The sequence below is a fragment of the Macaca fascicularis genome, chromosome 3 (assembly GCF_037993035.2).
Source record: "Macaca fascicularis isolate 582-1 chromosome 3, T2T-MFA8v1.1".
NCBI lineage: Eukaryota > Metazoa > Chordata > Mammalia > Primates > Cercopithecidae > Macaca > Macaca fascicularis.
In genome coordinates, this window is record NC_088377.1 from 141,535,877 (window position 1) to 141,552,117 (window position 16,241).

Consider the following 16,241-nt stretch of genomic DNA (forward strand, 5'->3'; position numbering starts at 1 on the left):
AAATTAACCAGAAAATTTAATATACTGGAACACTATGTTAGCTAGAAGGATAGGATTTTATTAAGTAAAAAACAGTATGCATTATAAATTTTAATTCTTTCTAACCGTTTTTCTATTTACGTTCACATGAATAGCCACACCACAGTACTTTTAACAGTTGGAGTGCATAAAACACAATTAGCTCTTAGCAGAGTGAGATGAACCATATGTTTGAGTTAATTAGTTCTCTTTGTTCCTGAAATGTTTTTTCTAACTCCTTTGTCATAGTTTTGTCACATTTACTCCTTTTCCCATTCCTTCACTGCCCTTCACACAGCTGATAAAACATATTTTAATGAAATCCAGCTTAAATATATTAAAAATGTTCCCACTGCAAAATAAATAAATAAATAAACAAATGAATACACAAACTTAGCTGTTTACAAAGCTATTATCATTTAATTTATTGGTTAAATGTAAACACTCAAGAATATTAACAATGATGAAACTTGATTGCTAGCAATACATTTTCCAAATTAGTTTAGTTTGTACATATATGAACTAAAAACTTTTAAAAGGTGAAAAATGAAAATATTTATTAAACCAAACCAGTTTCTTCTGATGAACAATGTTAAGTAATTAAATTATGATCTTTTAATTAAATTCACTGAATATTTTAAAATCACAGAGACAGATTTATAAATCTAGGTTCAGAGTCCTGTTATGTGAGGAAATCTTACTAAGGAGGAGCCCAAAGTTCCAGAATTGTCCTGTTTCCTCCACTCTTTTGTTTTGAGACTTTGGGAAAGTTATTCAATATCTAAATTGCAATATTTTTCTCTGCAAACTGATAGAATAGTGACCTCTCATTGTATGGCTATGGTTAATAAATTAGATTATTGTATGGCTGTGGTTAATAAATGAGATTATGCCTTTAACACCCCTAACAGAATGTCTGCCAGTATGTTTTCTACAAATGCTAGCTGTTGCTTTAATTACCTTAGTAATGAGAGTTTAATTTGTGGCCGGGTGCGGTGGCTCACACCTGTAATCCCAGCACTTTGGAAGGCCAAGGCAGGCGGAACATGAGGTCAGGAGATCGAGACCATCCTGGCTAACATGGTGAAACCTTGTCTCTACTAAAAATACATAAAATAAGCAAAGTGTGGTGGCACGCACCTGTAGTCCCAGCTACTTGGGAGGCTGAGGCAAGAGAATCGCTTGAACCCAGGAGGCAAAGGTTCCAGTGAGCCGAGATCGTGCCGCTGCACTCCAGCCCGGGCGACAAAGCGAGACTCCATCTCAAAAAAAAAAAAAAAAAAGTTTCATTTGTTACAGCTTTAACAAAAGTTTCTCATGATGGGGAGCATTTTGTTGCCACAACTGAGGGTGGGGTTTATTGTTATCCAGTACAGAGAGGCCAGCCATGCTGCTAAATTTTGTATAATGAAAAGGGGAGCCCCAGAGCAAAGAATGATTTGGTTCCAAACGTCAATAGGACTGAAATTGAATAACTCTGTAGCACAACATGAATTGGTACTGTGTTCTACATGGTGTATTTTGAAAGTTCTTTTTGAATTGAGTAATAAAACGTAATTCAATAACTGGTCATTGAATTCTAACAAATAAAATTTTGTTGAACAACTTTTTATACATGTATCAGTTATGTGTGATACTTTGTCTAAGTAAAGTGTTGAAGAAAAATCAGTCTAACTAATGCCTTAAAGTTGTTCAGCCACCATCATTTAACATTTAAACTTTGATTTCCACTGTTAAGGGCACACTTGTGTTTTCATTTGTGTATTTCTGAAAGTGAATTCTCACTTGCCCTTCCAGAAGGTCAGAATTTCGTAGCCGAAAGGTGTGTTCATTATAAAAATAATTCTATTGAATATGTGCATTTTTCTAATGTGAATTTAATAATACAATAAAAGGAGAAAGGTCACTTGAAGAATCCTTGATACATTTCTTCTCACAGGACATGTCTGATCTGTTAGCAAATGCTGTGGGCTCTATCTCCAGAATTTACTACTTACAACCTTCACCATTCATCTTAGTTCAAGCCAACTTCATTTCTTCTCTCCTAATTAATTACCCAGCATCTACTTTGTTCACTGGAAAATTTCCCATAGGGATTTTTTTTAAAAAAAATACACAGAATTGTTTACATTTTACAGAAGGAAAATTAAGTTCCTCCTTTGCTAAAATTCTTGAATTGTATCTTATCTCACCCAAAGCAAAGCAGAGAAGTACACAGTGTCTACAAGAACATATGTCTCTCTGTCTTACTTCTCTGACCTTATCCCTGACCACCCCTTCCCTCCTTCTCTCTGCACCAGTCATAATGCCTCCTACCAAGTTGCTGTTCTTTGAATATTCCATCCAAAGTAGGGGCCAGGAACTTTGCACTTGATATTTTCCCATCACACTCTTTCCCCTGACATTCACATGGCTCCCTCTCTCCCTCCATTGCATATGTGCCACCTTCTCAGCGAGACCTTTCCAAACCACCTATGAAAATAGCAATTCCAAATGCATCCTCTATCCTGCTTCTCCCCTCCAGCAATCCCAATTCTGATTCACTGCCTTAGTTTTTCCATAGCAATTATCACCATCTAACATACTTTATATTTCACTTGTTAATTTGTTTACTGTCTGCTCTCATTAGAAGGTAAACTGCTTTAGGGAAGGAATTCTTGTTTGTTTGTTTTTTCTCGTCTTTACAGCTTTTTCTCTAGTGTCTGGAACAATGCAAGACACATAGCAGGAGCAAGTTGGTGATTAAAGAAGAAGTTGATTAATGGGTACAAATATACATTTTGGTAGAAGAAATAAGACCTACTATTAGAGAGATCAGTAGGATAACTATAGTGTACAGTAATCCATTATACATCTCAAAATAGCTAGAAAAGAAGAATTTGAATGGTTGTAGCATAAAGAAAAGACAAATATTTAAGGTGATGGATATCTCAAGCATACTGATTCGATCCCTACAAATTATATAAATGTATTGAATTATCACATGTATGCTGAAACTTTTTACATCTGTTATGCATCAATAAAAGCAAAAATAAACAAATTTTAATAAATCACCATACAGCAATATAATGGCTGATGTCTGTAAGGTAGTAATTTTACTGTAAAAAGAGCTACATTATTGAACCTTGTTGAACTCTTTTTTTTTCCTTCCTCTACAGCAGCATTCAATAGAAGCACCTATGACTCAATGGCTTTCTTTTTTCTTTTCTTTTTTTTAATTTTTTTTTGAGACAGAGTCTTGCTCTGTCACCCAGGTTGGAGTGCAGTGGTGCAGTCTTGGCTCACCGCAACCTCTGCCTCCCAGGTTCAAGCAATTCTTCTGCCTCGGTCTCCCAAGTAGCTGGGACTACAGGCGTGTGCCACCATGCCCGGCTAATTTTTATATTTTTAGTAGAGATGGAGTTTCTATGTTGGCCAGACTGTTCTCGAACTTCTGGCCTCAAGTGATCTGCCCACCTTGGCCTCCCAAAGAGCTGGGATTACAGGTGTGAGGCACAGTGCCCAAACTGTCACCCCATTGGACAACACAGCTCTAGAACAAGAGAGAAACCTTCGTATTCTAGAGGCCTAAGCTTATGTCCACAAGTACAGGAATATTGCTACATTCTGATGAACTTTAATATGTTTTTATGTAAGTATAGTAAACTAATTTTGTATTATTGAGAGATATATATAGTGGTTTTTATTACCTAGGAAGGCATATGACAGAATTTACACATTTTAACACATTTTGGAATCAACGAGTGAGATATTACCTGAAAGTTATTTGCTTTAGCTCTATTTCTGAAGAATGGATCCCTTTATTATATTTTATTGATGTCATTGAATTCTACTTGAAAAACACTACTGATAAATTGATTTATAAAACCGTCTGTCCATGCCAATTGTGGAGACTTCTAGAGGTAAGAAAATCCTTTCCTATATGAGGCCAAAATCTAACTTAACGTATCTTTATTAGATAGGCCCTAGTAGTTTCCTCTGAAGCCACAGAGGGAAGTCTGAATATTTCTCCATATGAAAATTGCTAGAGTATTTTAGTATTGAACATAAAGGCCAGAGTCTTCTCTTTTTCTCTTTAAACAGAATTCATGTTTTAAAACAATTCCTTTTTATATTATCTTGTCCCCAAACTTCCCTTTTCTTATATATGACCCCTGGATATGCTTAAGTTTAAAGAGTCAATGTGATATTGTTAGCTTTGAAGATGTAGGACCTTTGTGCAAGGACTAGAGAGCGGCTTCTGTGATCTGAGCATGACCTCTAGCCAACAGCTAGCAAGGAAATGGGATCTCAGCCCTGCAACTGCATGGAACTATGTTTGACAACAACCCGAGTGAGTAAACAAGCATATTCTTCCCCAGGGCCTTCAGTGTGAGCCCAGCTCAGCAGATACTTTCATTTTCAGCCTTGTGACAGCCGTAGCAGAGAACCTGGCCCAAACCTCCCAGACATCTAACCCAAGAAGCTGTGAGATAATGTCATAAGCTGCTAACATTTGTGATAATTTGTTACACAGAAATAGAAAATTAACATAAAACAAATGGTTTAAAACTGATTAAATAAGAGAAATGAAGTCTAGATTTTGTCAAGATAATGGCAAATTATTTGATCATTCCTCAAATCACTGTAGCTTCCAGGTTCATTTGAATTAATGTCATTGAAGTCATTAATGATCTTGTCATTTCAATGAACCCTCAGTAGGCTTTAACTTGATAATCTTCCATAGCATTTGACATTTTAAAAGATGCTTTTATTTTAATTAAATATTGGTCAAAAATAAATGAATGTTTTTATATGCATATGAAAAAATTAGTATGCCAAGTTATTGCCATAGATAACACATTTTTTGTACTTTTTTACAGTATTTTTTTCCAATGAAATTTTGCCCGATTGAAATTGTGTAGGTAAAGAAAAAGTAAGCATTGGCTTTAGCATTTCTTTTTTCTTTTTTTTTCAAGTTATTTCCCTGTTAACTTTTTTTTAACTTTTAAGTTCAAAGGTACATGTGTAGGTTTGTTGCCTAGGTAACTTGTGTCACAGGGGTTTGTCGTATGGATTATTTCATCACCCAGGTATTAAGCCTAGTACCCATTCGTTATTTTTCCTGATCCTCTTCTTCCTCCCACCCTCCACCCTCTGATAGGCCTCAGTGTGCGTTGTTGCCATCTGTGTTTCCATGTGTTCTCATCATTTAGCTCCCACATATAACATACGGTAGAACATACAGTATTTGGTTTTCTGTTCCTGCATTAAATTGCTAGGGTAATGTCCTCCAGCTCCATCCATGTCCTTGTAAAGAACATGATCTCATTCTCTTTTTATGGCTGCACAGTATCCATAATGGCAAAGACATAGAATCAACCTAAATGCTCATCAGTTACAGACTGGATAAAGAAAATGTGGTATGTATACACCATGGACTACTAGGCATTAGTACTTCTGATAGCCACATTTCATTGCAGGCTTTTTGAACTTAACTCTGGTTTTCCATATGTGCAATTCTTAATCTATATTATTTATTTTTTAAGACTCCATTTATCGCTGGGAAATTATACTATATCTAACCTATTTTTTATACCTTCTCAGCATTTCTTAATCTTAACTTCCATAGCAAAGACAGCAATGTATTTGCTATCTTTTCTACCTTATCATCTGGGAATGTGGTTATGCCAGGGATGCCTTTCTCAAGTTATGAACAATATTGGTGAAAGTTGGTGCTATTAAAATATCACTACAACTCTTTTTGAGATCAAACAACAGACAACTTGGTGGAGTGGAATGGGCAACATTTTAGAAGTCGGGGGAGCTGTGAGGATTGCCCCTCTGTCACTACCAGGCTGGGCTCTGTCTGTAACTTCAACATCAATATCAGCAACCTAATTACTCATTTCTCCCTCAGTTGCCTGATCCCTGAAGGTAGGGACTGATCAGATAACCTTCCTCTCATGTCTAAATATATTAATATACTAATAATATAAATATACTATGTATTATATTTAATATTTTGAATCCTCAAATAATATAAAGTTTCAGGAATAACCATCTACTGATTCAACTTTTGTACTTTTCTCCATTTAAGATAATTTTATCAACAAACCTGTGTCGTAAAAATGACAGGGATTTCTCATGATTCCTATATGAAATACTGGTATTTGATTATTATAGTTTTGTCATTACTATGTAAATATCAGCAGTTTTAAAGTTACTCTAAATACAGTAGAATATTATTCATTACTACAGGCTCATTTTGTCCTCTAATGACATTTCAAATGAGCATGTTCACAAATAAGTGTCCTACTTGAATTAGATTGATATCGATTGCAAGAGAAAGCCTCTTGTTTATTACTGAAGCAATTGGCTTCCTAGGAGCTGATGAAAGTGGAATGATTGTAGATTGCATGGAACTGACAAATCCTCTGAAAAAAGGTTTCTCTAGTGACAATACTATTGTTTTAAAATGAAGGTTAGACTTTTCTAAGCATATTTTCTCTATATGTGAATTTGTAGTAGTTATGCTTGTTTTGTTTTAGTTTTTCATTTAATCCTTCCAGTTATTTTCTTCAAAATAGCCCAAGATAAAGGAAACAAGAAAGTTAAAAATAGTAATGTATGCTATCATTACAAATCAAAGATATAAATTATTATATTCTTGAAAACCATCTATTTAAAATTGTAATAATTTTTGGCAATGTACATTGTATATGCCAGTAAGTAGGGTAGAAGATTAAATGAGTGACTTTTTAAAAATGTAACTTGCTTTTACACTGTTGGTGGTAGTGTAAACTAGTTCAACCGTTGTGGAAGACAGTGTGGCGATTCCTCAAGGATCTAGAACTAGAAATACCATTTGACGCAGCAATCCCATTACTGGGTATACACCCAAAGGATTATAAATCATGCTACTATAAATACACATGCACACGTATGTTTATTGTGGCACTACTCACAATAGCAAAAACTTGGAACCAATCCAAATGTCCACCAATGGTAGAGTGGATTAAGAAAATGTGGCACATATACACCATGGAATACTATGCAGCCATAAAAAGGATGAATTCATGTCCTTTGCAGGGACATGATGCAGCTGGGAACCATCATTCTCAGCAAACTATCACAAGAACAGAAAACCAAACACCGCATGTTCTCACTCATAGGTGAGAATTGAACAATGAGAACACTTGGACACAGGGTGTGGAACATCATACACCAGGACCTGTTGTGGGGTGGGGGACTGGGGGAGGGATAACATTAGGAGAAACACCTAATGTAAGTGATGAGTTGATGGGTGCAGCAAACCAACATGGCACATATATACCTATGTAATAAAACTGTACATTGTGCACATGTACCCTAAAACTTAAAGTATAATAAAAAAATGAAAAAAAATTAACTCACTTTCATTGAGCATCTATTACTTTCTAGAGACCATTGATAATGGATTAAATATTAAAAAGACACAGCTCCCAATCTCAAAAACTTACAGTGTAGCAGGTGAAATAATGTACACATGCAAATAATACTAGGTAGACTCTTAATATATTAGTCACACTCACTAAGGTCTATGGGCCATGAAAACTATTCAGTGATTCCTGAGGGATAATGAAAAATATTTCGCAGAGAATTTTTTTTTTGAGCTAGCCATTAATGGATTAAAAAAAATCAGAAGCGTACTACATAAAAACGAAGTTTCATAGTGGATACAAAGGAGTTTCCAAGTATATGGAACAATACAGGCAAAGACAGTGGGTGACAAGGAAGAATATCTTTATGGCTGGAAGATAGTACTTTCAGAATAAAGTAATGGTGCTTGGAGGGGAAATCACAAAAGATAATGGTAAACTGTCATGGAGGGCTATACTGTCCACAGAAGGTATTTTTAGGGTTAACTTAGAAATTTGATTTTCTTTAGTAAGGCAGTGAGAGATAAAATTTAAGCAATATCTTACTGAGGGGCATACTTCTCTTTTTAAACATTGTTTTGAAAAAAAAAAAATCATCAGCCAGGCGCGGTGGCTCACGCCTGTAATCCCAGCACTTTGGGAGGCAGAGGCAGGCGGATCACGAGGTCAGGAGATCGAGACCATCCTGGCTAACACGGTGAAACTCCGTCTCTACTAAAAATACAAAAAATTAGCCGAGCGTGGTGGCAGGTGCCTGTAGTCCCAGCTACTCAGGAGGCTGAGGCAGGAGAATGGTGTGAACCCGGGAGGCGGAGCTTGCAGTGAGCCAAGATTGCACCACTGCACTCCAGCCTGGGCGACAGAGCGAGACTCCGTCTCAAAAAAAAAAAAAAGAAAAAAAGAAAAAAAGAAAAAAAATTATCTATGTATACAAGGAGGGAAAATAACGTAATGAGTGCCCATGTACTCATCACCAGCTTCAACGTGGCTAATCCCGTTTCATTTATATCTTCATTCACTTTCTTTGCCCTCCCATTACAGATTATTCTGAAAGAAATCAGATATTTCATCATTTCATCTGTAACTATTTTAGTATGTATTTTTAAATGGTAAGGACTCTTACAGCTGGGAAACTTTATTGCCTTTATCACCCTTCAATAAACAATGATTCTGTTACTGACAAAGCTGGTCCACCAAAAGGTGGGGTCTTTCTCTGTTTGGTGTCTTGAAGTCAGTACTCAACCAAATGTGAGCCACAAGCAATGCAGGTTTTATTCAATGGCCACGGAATTGAGAAGTGGAAGCGTGACTCACAAATCAACTTCTCATTTCAAGAGAGTTGGCAAGTCACAGATATAGGGCATCTCTAATGAAGGGGTTGGGCATTAAAGACAATGGGAGAAACATTCATATCGTCTCTGGGAATGTGTGGAGAACTTAGATCTGTAGAGCCCCCTCCTTTTTGTCCTCTTATGCTTTCTTCTGGTCGTTGTCATGGTAATTGTTAATTGTCATAGTGCTGTTGGAAGTGTCATTTAGAATGGAAATAGATTATAATGAAGTTAGAGGTTCTTCAGAGGTCAAGTGAACTGCCATCTTGGATATCGCCAGTCTCAGCCGGTTAGGTGGAGAACTGCTCATTGCAGGCATTCTGTTTCTTAAAGACAAGCAAGGGTGGGGTAGAAATTCAGCTATGTCATGTTGGCATTACACTGGGCATTATACTGGGTAACAATTCCTTAATATTAAATAGCCAGTTGTTTTTCACATTTCAGGAATTGTTTCATAGTTTTTGTTTTCTTACAGTTTGCTTGAATTAGAATCTATACATTGTGGTTAGTTGACAGCTGTACCCTCCTTCCATCTCTCTCTCTCTCCCTTTTTTTTTTCCTTGCAATTTGTTTGTTGAGAAAATCTGGTTTATTTGTCTTACAGATTTACTTTCAGTCTGAATTTTGCTGACTCAATATTTACTATCATTTAACATTTTCTTCTATTTCATCTGAGTTGGTAAGTCTGGATTATAGAGGTTTGATTAGCTGAGATTGAGCCACTGCACTCCAGCCTGGGCAACAAAGTGTGAGATTGTCTCAAAAAAAAAAAAAATAAATAAATTTAAAGAAATAAATGTACTAATTTTTTATTCATGCATTATTTTTTCTTATGCCTATGTTACAGTGTCCTACCTATTTGTAATTTAAGTATAAGCAACCAACTTTATCTTTGCCATATGATTATTTCACTATTCCAACATCGTTTATTAAGAAGTTCATGTTTTCTTAGACTTAAGATGCTATCTTTATAACATATTTTTTCCATATTCAATTTTCTGTATCCAGAATAAAATCTAATTTTAATTTTATTGCTTTGCATTAAATTTATACATTACTTTAGGAAGAAAATTTTAAGATGTTCTCCTATCCAAAAATATCTTTTCATTTGTTCAGTTATACTTTGATGTCTTTCAGTAATCTTTGTAAATTTTTCTCTTATAAGTTTTGGATTTTTTGTTAAGCTTATGCTTAGGTATTCTTCTTATTGTTATGTTTGTTATTTTATTTTCTATCATAAATTGTTTCTATTCTTTCATTACATTTTTTCTTGTTTTTATGTATACAAAAGCCACTAATTTTTTTGTATGTTGATTTATAACCTGCTGTTTTAATTTCGTTTGTAACAGTTTTCCATAAATTTTTTGTTTGTTTTCCAGTTATATATTCCTAATCATATTCTAGAAAACAGAAATAGTTTTGCTTCTTTACTTTCAATTCTAACATAAGATTCATGCACTTTTCCAACCATAAAAAAATGTATTAAATTACAGATGATGAGCAGGGGAAATATAATATTTTTGTTTATATAGCTTGTTTTTGTCAATTTGTTTATTTTTTGAAATGCTGTCTTTATTCAGTTTTGAGACCCTGGCTAGAGGCTGGTCAGTTCCCCCCGCCTTTTTTCTTATTATACTTTAAGATCTGGTATACATGTGCAGAATGTGCAGGTTTGTTACATAGGTATACACATGCCATGGTGCTTTGCTGCACCCATCAACCCGTCATCTACATTAGGTATTTCTCCTAATGCTCTCCCTCCCTAGCCCCCCATCCCTGGACAGGCACCAACATGTGATATTCCCCTCCCTGTGTCCTTGTGTTCTCATTTTTCAACTCTCACTTATGAGCAAGAGCATGTGGTGTTTGATTTTCTGTTCCTCTGTTAGTTCGCTGAGAATGATGGTTGCCAGCTTCATCCATGTCCCTGCCAAGGATATGAACTCATCGTTTTATGGCTGCATAGTATTCCATGGCATGTATGTGCCACGTTTTCTTTATCCAGTCTATCATTGATGGGCATTTAGGTTGGTTCCAAGTGTTTGCTATTGTGAACAGTGCTGCAATAAACCTACATGTGCATGAGTCTTTATGGTAGAATGATTTATAATCCTTTGGGTTTATACCCAGTAATGGGATTGCTGGGTCAAATGGCATTTCTGGTTCTAGATCCTTGAGGAATCGCCACACTGTATTCCACAGTGGTCAAACTAACTTACACTCCCACCAACAGTGTAAAAGCGTTCCTATTTCTCCAGGAACTGGTGTTTTTTTTTTTTTTTTTTTGAAAAGATTAGCAAAATAGATAGACCACTAGCCAGACTAGTAAAGAAGAAAAGAGAGAATAATCAAATAGACACAATAAAAAATGATAAAGGGGATATCACCAATGATCCCACAGAAATACAAACTACCATCAGAGAATACTATAAACACCTCTCTGCAAACAAACTAGAAAATCTAGAAGAAATGGATACATTCCTGGACACATACACCCTCCCAAGACTAAACCAGGAAGAAGTCAAATCCCTGAATAGACCAATAACAAGTTCTGAAATTGAGGCAGTTCCCTTTCTTGAGTGGCTGATTAAGTCCATAGACCAACTCTTTCCCTTATAAGGCTCTCACCCTCAGGAATCACCATGCACCAGCCCTAATTCCTCCAGGGCCAGGTACCAGACAGCAAGAGAAAGCCCCTATGTCGTGAAGCCACATAAACCATTTAAATTAGCCAATTCTGTAAGAGTTAGCAAAACCTAAACCTACCAACTTGCCACACCTTTACTGCTCCCTATATCTCTGGCTTGCTGTTACCCTGTCCCCAGGTGCGACCCCCTGTGTGACCCTGTCTGGCAGCCTCTCCTTTGAAGCTTTAAATAACAGGGTGCTGCCCTCTATCTATCTGAGTGTCAATATGTTATGTCTTGACATCAAAAGAATGTTTAAATCTTATAAAACAAGAAAACATCCACATTTTCTGGAATCTAGGTGAATTGCACTTATTATGTTACCATCATGCTTATTTTTTGTGGTGACTAGTGAAGTTATTTCTGTCCTCTGTTGCTATAGAGGGTGTATATAATACGCCTATGGTCACACCATTAGTAAGTGGTCAGTTTTAATCACGATTTTATCTAACTGTAAAGCGTGTGCTTGTTAATTCAAGCTTAGACTTATATAAATTATATATTTTCTTTAACACTTACTATATTGACACACACAAAACTAATTGAATGAGTGATTAAAATATGTAAATTCATGAAAACATTTTAAAAATGTATGTATGACTACTGAATTAAGCATTTCATTATTCATGAAGATGTCACACACACTCACAACTAAAACATAACCTTTAGTCAAATATTTCTCATAGAGATAGGAGTCAAAATATTGTACAATAATATAACTTCTTCTTGGTAAGTAGATGTCTAAAATATTAAAAGTGTAAGTCTTAAGTATAAGAAATATTATTCTTACTTAAAATGACTATATCATTTAAATGACTTATGTCTATAACTGTTCATTTTAGCAACTGTGCTGGGGCTCAAATTAGAATCAATTTCAAAGCTGTTTGTAATTATACTCCTCATAATCCTAAAGATTCCTGGACAATGTCCTATATGTTAAAATACCCTTTTTATCTATATATTACCTAGCAAAGAATTATGAGGAAAGGGGGAAAACAGAGCAAATATGTACAAACCTGTCTTTACAAACTTTACAATCTAGTGAAATGGTGATTAATCAAATGAATATTGAATTATAAAATGACAAATTCATGAAAACCAGGCAAAGTGCCTCGAAAACATATGACAGGAGGGTGTGATATTGATTTGAGGATCAGGGCAGATTTTTCTGAAGGAAGTGACATTTGGTGAAAGAGCCAAAGTATTGGAAGTACAGTCATGTGTATGTATGATGTTTTGGTCAATGGCAGACTAAACATATGAGAATGATCCCATAGATTATAAAACCATTTTTTACTGTACCTTCTCTATGTTTAAATATTTTTAGATACGCAATTACTTATTGTGTCACAATTGCCTACAGCACTCAGTACAGTAAAATGCCTATAACATGTTTGTAGCCTAAGAAAAATAGCTATACCTTATGGGCTAAGTGTATAGTAGGCTATCCTATCTAGGTTTGCGTAAGCACACTCTATGATGTTCACGCATCAATGAAATTGCCTAACAACACGTTTCTAAGAGTGTATCTCCATCATTAAATGACTTTTGACTGCAGTTAATTAGACGAAGGTGGGATTAGAAGGTAAGTGGAGTGAATGGGGGAATGTTTTAGGCTGAGGGAAGATGATGTGGAAGGATGAGTTTGGGGAGAGAGCATGGCACAATACAGGGTGACGTGTCATGTGAAGTGAACAGAATTACAGGGTGAAAATAACTCTCTAATGAATGGAGAGGGAGGGAGGCAACTACAAATTGGGAGAGCAGTTAGAAGACCGCTGCATTTGCCCCATCCAGAGGAGGGAGTTGCTTGAACAAAGATTGTTATGGTGAACCTGGAAAGTACTAAATGAGTTCAAGAAACATTAAAGATAACATTGACTCAAAAGACTAAAAATAGAACTACCATATGATGTAGCAGTCTTACCACTGGCTGTTTATTCAGTAAAAGGAAATCAACATACTGAAGAGATATCTGCACTCTCATTTTTATTGCAGCACTATTCACAATAGCCAAGGTGTGGAATCAAGGATGTGTCCATCAGTGATGAATGGATAAAGAAAATGTGGTTTGTATACACATTGGAATAGTATTCAGCTATAAAAAGAATGAAATCCTGTCACTTGCAGCAACATAGATGGAACTGGAAGACATTATGTTAAGTAAAGTAAGCCAGGCACAGAAAAAAAGAAGTCAAATTCTCACTCATATTTGGGAGCTAAAAATACTGATCTTATGGAGGTAGTAAATAGAGTGGTGGTTATCAGAAGCTGGGAAGGGTAGCAGGAGGAGGGATAAAGAAAGATTGGGTACCCGGAGCAAAAATCCAGTTAGATAGAAGGACTAAGATCTAGTATTCAGTAGCACAATAGAGCAACTGTGGTTAAAAATGATTTATTGTATAATTCAAAGTAACTAGAAAAGTAGATTTGAAATCTTCTCAATCAAAGAAATAATAGATGTTAGATGTGATATATCCATTACCCAGATTTGATCATTACACACTATATGCTTGTATCAAAATATTACATGTACCCTATTAATATGTACAAGTATTATGTATGCATAAAAATAAAAAAAAATAAAAATTGACAGGACAAGAGAAAGGGAGGATGAAGAGAGGATCACTTCTTGGTGTCAGGACTTCATAACAAGAGGGATGGTGGGGCCAGTCAGTGAATACTTAAGTATGTTTTTCTTTAAGAGTCAAGTAAAATGTTTTTTATTATGTTGTGTTTCTGTTACCTAGAACTTTATTTTAAAGTCATGAATGAATGTTGGATTTTATAATCTTTAGGCATCTACTGAAATCCTCATTTTTTTAACTTCTTGTTTTACTGAGGAAATCAATATCACCTTACTGTTAACTATTCTTACTGTGTTAGGAATTATAGCTGGTGCCCAAAATTAAAGGGAAAAGATACCCAGAAACTGCAACAAGCAATGGTTACACAAATGGTTTATGTTTTTCAGTTGATAAGTCTTACATAATTTATTGCTGGTTTTGATTTGGGTGTTCAAAAGTAATGCCAGGGACCTAGGCTCTTTGTATTTTTCAGTTGCACCATTCTTAGCATGCTCTAGTTAATTCCCAAAATTTTTCACCCATGTTTACAATATGGTAGCCACATCATAAACTCTTACTTTTGTTTATCCAGCAAGAATGGGATGAGGAAATGAAGGATGTTCAGCCAAGAGCTAAGATCTGAGTCCTCCCAGAAACCTGCCCAGTATAGTACCCTTTAGCAGAACTAGGTTGCACAGTCATCCCAACAGGAAAGAAACCTGGGAGTATTATTTTTGGAATAAATATTCACTTAACAAGAGACAAAGAGATGTTGTTATTGGCTGTATCTAATAAACTTAAGTTTTTAAGATTAAAACCATCTACTGTAATTTTTCAATTACTTTCATGGTATTTGACCAATATGGATTTTTCAGATCTTTAGTAAAATCCTCTAATTTATTTTTCAATCTATTTTATTGTGATTCCACAATTTATTGCTAATACTTCTCTCTGTTTATATTTGTTCCTATTTTATTTGTTTCTAGAACTGATTTGTTTAACTTCACTAATTTCTGATTGCATTACTTTTTATTTTTCTTGATTTGATTTATCAGAATTTTGTCTATGTCTTATTAGTCTGCTAGGGTTGCCATAACAAAGTACTGTAAGCTGAGTGTCTTAAGTAACAAAAATTTATTGCGTCGTAGTTCTGGAGTCTGAAAACTCAACATTAACCTCTTGATAGGGTTGGTGTTTTCTGAGGTCTCTGAGGAAAAATTTGTTCCATCCCTCTTTCCTAACTTCTAGTAGTTTGCTGGAAATCTTTGTCATTCCTTGGCATGTAGAAGCATTGCCCAATATCTTCTTCATCTTCATCTTCACATAATGTTCCCCCTGCATGTTTGTCTGCAAATTCCCCTTTCTGATAGAGACTGCAATCATATTTGACTAGGGCTCACCCTAATTTAATTTTAACTTGATTACCTCTGTAAAGACCTTGTCTTCAAATGAGGTCACATTCTGAGGTAATAAGAGTTAAGACTTTAATGCATACGTTTTGAGAGGACACAGTTCAACCCATGACAATGTCATCTTAGAAAATCTCCTACACATTTTCAGTGCTATAGTAACTCTTAAAAAAGATTAATTGCCTTAAATTTATCTCTCTCCTATAAGAGGGAGACTATGAATCAAAAAGGTTATTTGCAGTCAATGTAGTAGAGAGAATTGGGAAATGTCAACTAACGAATCACCCCAGACAATAATTCCTTAAGCCCTCGATGGCAATTGTATCTGACTGCCTAAACTTCTCCAATAATAAGCATCTCTCTGAAACTTCTAGAACCCAGGGATAGCTTGTTATCTCACTTTATTGCTATAAATAATAAATCTGTGTCCCCACCACTGTGTAAGCCAAAGAAGTTCTCTGTTATCTCCCAAACTCTGTCTTATTCTGGGTTTCTCCCAATGCAGTCTTACAATAAAAGCATGTGTACAGATAGTTCAATAGAAAAGTGATCAAAATGTAAAAGAATGAAGAACATTAGCCTGAAAGAATAAGGGAAAGCGACTAAGCGGTAAGTGTAGTAGGTATTCAGACTGCTATGAGAAAAACCCACCATAGACTGGGTGGTTTAAGCAACAAGCATTTATTTCTTATAGTTCTGGAGAGTGGGAAGTCCAAAATCAAGACACTGGCAGATTCAGTGTCTGGCAAGGCCTAGCTACTACTCTTCTTCTTGTGTCTTCACACGGAGAAAGATGGTAAGAGAGTTCTCTGGGGCCTCTTTTATGGGT